Below are 4,290 nucleotides of genomic sequence, written 5' to 3'. Positions count from 1 at the left end.
CGCAATCCATCAGCCTATCATCATCCATCTGCCGCCCCCGGCAAGGCCCCCTCTCCCTCTCAGATGGGGGGGAGAGTTTTTGTTTTGGGGCGAAAGTCCTGTCCGGACAAGGACCACGACGCGCCATGAATGCAGTCACGGTCAAGCTACACCACCTAGACGAATGTAAGGCCTCAGTGCTCTTCCAGTGACGTCACAGGGATGGGGCCTCACCGGTTTTTTCGAGGAACGTGCATGTTTCTTTTTTACTGCTCGAGGATATGAGGCAGCAGCACAGTTGGCTGCAAAAGATTGTTTTTACTCAAGTTGAGACATCAGTGGAGAGATTTACACGTACAAAACATTTATTTACATTTCGATTATTGTAGCACTGTTCTTGACACGGAATAATATATACATTTAAAAGTCACCAGCAACAAACAAACAACTTTTCACTTCCTTGAAAGCGTTGCAGCTTTTCTTTCCTTAGCCTTAGCATTTGCATTGGCTACATCATTGTTAAGCTTGCGGCAGAAGTTTTTGAGCATAATGTTGGTACTGCTCCACAACACATGCTTCAACAGAAGCTCAACTGTGTGCCCATCTTCGCAGATGTCAAAATCTGATGACTCTTGATCTGCAAGCGGCTGCAATGTGAGTTCGGTGACTAGACGGCGCTGGTTTGGGTTCCTCAAGAACTCCGCTTTCTTGGACACTTGTTCAACAACAACATAGTTGTGGGTAACAGGATTTACAGGAAACAACGCTGGGAAAATGAGGCCACCTCAGTCTATATCTTTCACCAAGTGATAGTATTTTTGAGCTGCAGAGACAGTGATAGTCTTGTCGACTGTCAATGCTGCCCGACATTTCGTGCAGTTTAATTTCTTGAGAGTCGCGTAGACTGCATATCCTGCCACGTATACAAGGACGGGGATAACGTCTTCTATTTTTGACAAGGCATCTCTCGTAACTACAACGTTGCAGCTAGGATGCGGTGTTTCAATCTGCTTTCGCAGATCTTCCCATTGCTCATCGAAGGAGCTATTCATTCCGCAAGCACTTCAGATTGTGGGAAAAGTATTTTGCAGCCGTAATTTAGTTTCGCTCTCGTAAACTTGCCTAATAGAAACATAATATTGGGAGCCAGCAAGTTGCCTGTATTTCCCGAAGCAGTCTTCTAAGCTGTCCGTCTGGAACTTGCCGAGCAGGACGTGTGAAAGCTGCAGTTCATCGAAGCAATACCTGCTCACTTCAACCAGTGCATGGGTTGTTTGATGCAGAGAAGCATGGGTTTCCTTTGTGAGCACCCCGCTGTAGAGATTCTTCTTTCCAAGAATCAAGCCAGTCCAAAATGTTGTAGAGAAAAGCCACCTTCATGTCATCCTCCGAAGGAAAAACTGGCTCTTGAAATGGGTTATTCAGTCGTTTTCCTTTCCATGGGGTTTAACATTTACAACCTTCCACCACTTTGCTATAACTTCAATGAAACTCGCTGTATCTTCAGGAAAGAGTAAGTTGTGTGTTTCTCCAAGAGCACGAAGCGCTGGTGGCAGGGAGTCATTAAAAATCTGCAAGGCGAACTTCACATTCTGCCGCTCAAGGCTAGACGGGTACAAGGCTTTTCTAGAGAGCGAGTAACCGTACCTCAAAAGCTGATCACTCTCCAGCTTGTAAGCTTCTCTGATTGTAGCAAACGATGCTGTGCGCATGCGTGGAGGCTGGTTTGGTTGGAATTTTCATTGAAGTCAGGAAAATAAAAGCATAGCTAATCGTTTTTTTTTGGTTGAGCCAATTATTTCGGATGCATTTGAGTATATGCACTGGATCAATTACAAAAAAAGAGAGGCCTTGATGGGTCAGAGGGGTGCGGATATAAAATTGCATTTGTGTGCGGCGTTGCAAACTAAGACATTGTCTTTCTGTTCACTGAATGATTGTCACTGACTACACATAAAACTCTGTAGCCAATGTTTTCTAGCCCACATATCACATCTTTCAGTAAATTGTGCAGAAACTCCCCATCGGCTTTGTGCACTGGGACGATGTGGGCCACTGCCTTGAAAGGGAATGCGATGCTCTGTACCATGAAGACGAAAGCACTGGTAGCGACTTCCGATAAATTCAGTGCCGCACCAGTTATATTGCCCCCTTTGTAATCAAAATATGGTTTAATATCGACTTCATCGACCATCAAGGTAACGAAGCTCTGGCGATCATCGAGGTCCGAGATCCTCTTTGTAACATAATTCAGGAATGTAGGACCATGATGTTCCAGCCTTGGGTTCATACCGAATGACGAACATATCGGCCAAATGATCATAGGGTGGGGCAGGGTGACATATCCATAGCTGCGGATGTACTTATATGCATGCGGTGATACCGTAAAAAGAATGCAGCGATAAACCATGAATTCAACGGAGTATCGTCTCCGCTCCTTCTTAAAAAAAAAGCAGGTTCAGCTGCTCGCTCAGGAATTCTATCGCTTTGGCTTGGTCGTCGGCTGGTGTCGTGGAAAACTTGTTCAGCAGTAGGCGAATAGTGTCACCGATGTCTTCGTTTGCATCGCCAGAATTTGATTTTAAGCTCTTATCCCAATTCTCAACGTTTTGGAGGAGTTCTATTATTTCTCTTATGCTTCTGGCTGCACTCGGAATGGGCAAGTTAGGGCCCAGTCTTGTGAGCGGCTTCTTCACAAAGAACAATGTGATACTGAGGTCTGATTTTACTACAACTGAATATTTAATCCACGGAGCCTCGTCCTCTACGATGTGCACCAACATGAGACGCTCCCTGGCCTCAATTATATGCCCGAACTGTGACTTATGGCTTCTGGCTTCGTTAGCAAGGTCCCTTAAAGTGGTGATTTTGTCCGCTTCCTCGGCATTGCGAAATGTCTGAATTGACTCAGAAATTGCTCTTTGCATTGAAGCAGCTTCCAGGCGCGTTCGCTTCGCCTCTGGCTCCTCTCTTAAAGTCTTTGTGCTTGATAGGTAACTAGGGCAGCCTGGAAATAATGATGGAATTGCACCTGACCGAAGGCGGAGATGCGACAACTCTGCTGTCGTAACTCGACCTGTAGCATCGATCGTCGACATATGGCGCCTCTCGTACGATGTCGTCGTCTGTGAAGTGATGCTCACAGACCTAAAAAACAAATATTTGTCTAATATAAGTAACAGCCTGCTACAAATAGGAACCCGTGATCAAATATTAAATACACATTTAGAAGGTGCTCCAAAACATTTTGAAAGTTTGGCGGTGCTACAATTTCAAGCTACAAAAGAGAACGAATGGAAAAATTATTCATCTCTTACCCTGGAATGCTCAGAAGGGACGAAATTTTTTCATGGAATGGCACGTATCCATGATTGCTGCAGCACTTTATCTTGCGGGAACTTAAACACATGAACCTTTGGTCCCGTTTTATAGTTACCTCGGCACTGAGGCACACAACATTTGTTCGGCATTTTTGCGTTAATGTCAAAACGTCATCACAGGACTCGCGCGCAGAAGAAATAGACGGCAGCCAAATAAGCCGTGAGCACACCATCGGACACGCAAGGCGACTGACCGCTCCTGCCGGAACCACGTGCAGTGGCTTCCCGGATTCCCGTTCAGGATTTCAAGAAAGGCATGATTGGAGCAGACCGGTTCCTCGCGCCTCGTCGCGACTTCCACGGCAGAGGAGCAGAGCCGCGTCGCGACACCGGCCTCATACTTGTGACGTTGCTGTGACGTCAGCTCTCAGCGCAGAGGCCTTAAGTTCGTCTAGGTGATGTTGGGTCAAGGGGCTGTTGCCCCCTCCCGCGCAGTCACACCGGTCTGGGAAGGCCCCCCCACCTCTCCTGCATAGCACCATAGCTTCCTTTGAGTGTATAAAGGAGGCTATGATAGCACACACGGCGCGACAGAGGCACCCTTGCTTCCGCACGACGGCGATGGCGTCCGCTCGTTTCGCCTCTTGGCCCTCGTAGCGGCTTTCGAAGTCGTCGAGCTGCCCGCGGATTCTGTGCGGTGCAATCTTGGTGCGGTGGGGGTCAAGTCGTAGCTGCGGCATGCTTCGCTTCCTCCAGGTGATTGGAGTGAACTCCTCGTCCTCGGATTGGTTGAGGCTGCCACTCGTCTGGTCCTCCGGTTGGTTCGCAGCGACCTGGTTGGTCACCACGTGCTGCAGGCTCTCGGCCGGTTCCCTGGCGGCAGGCTGGACGGGTGGTGACGCACCTGCTGCTGCAAAGGCAGTCACCGTTGCGTTCCTGGAGACGGACACGAACGTCTGAAAGCCGCACCTTGTCGCTGCGTGGTCTGCAC

At 48.2% G+C, this 4,290-nt stretch overlaps 1 pseudogene; it reads right to left on the bottom strand.

Moving 5' to 3' along the window:
• Window positions 1-431: 431 nt before the first annotated feature.
• On the bottom strand, window positions 432-3,449 carry LOC146184107 (uncharacterized; annotated as a pseudogene).
• Window positions 3,450-4,290: the final 841 nt, after the last annotated feature.

This window comes from Amblyomma maculatum, chromosome 7, assembly GCF_055883805.1.
Source record: "Amblyomma maculatum isolate TAMU_Amacu chromosome 7, ASM5588380v1, whole genome shotgun sequence".
In the NCBI taxonomy this organism is placed as follows: domain Eukaryota; kingdom Metazoa; phylum Arthropoda; class Arachnida; order Ixodida; family Ixodidae; genus Amblyomma; species Amblyomma maculatum.
The sequence above is the reverse complement of the archived record's forward strand: the minus strand, read 5'-3'. Positions and strand labels throughout refer to the sequence as shown.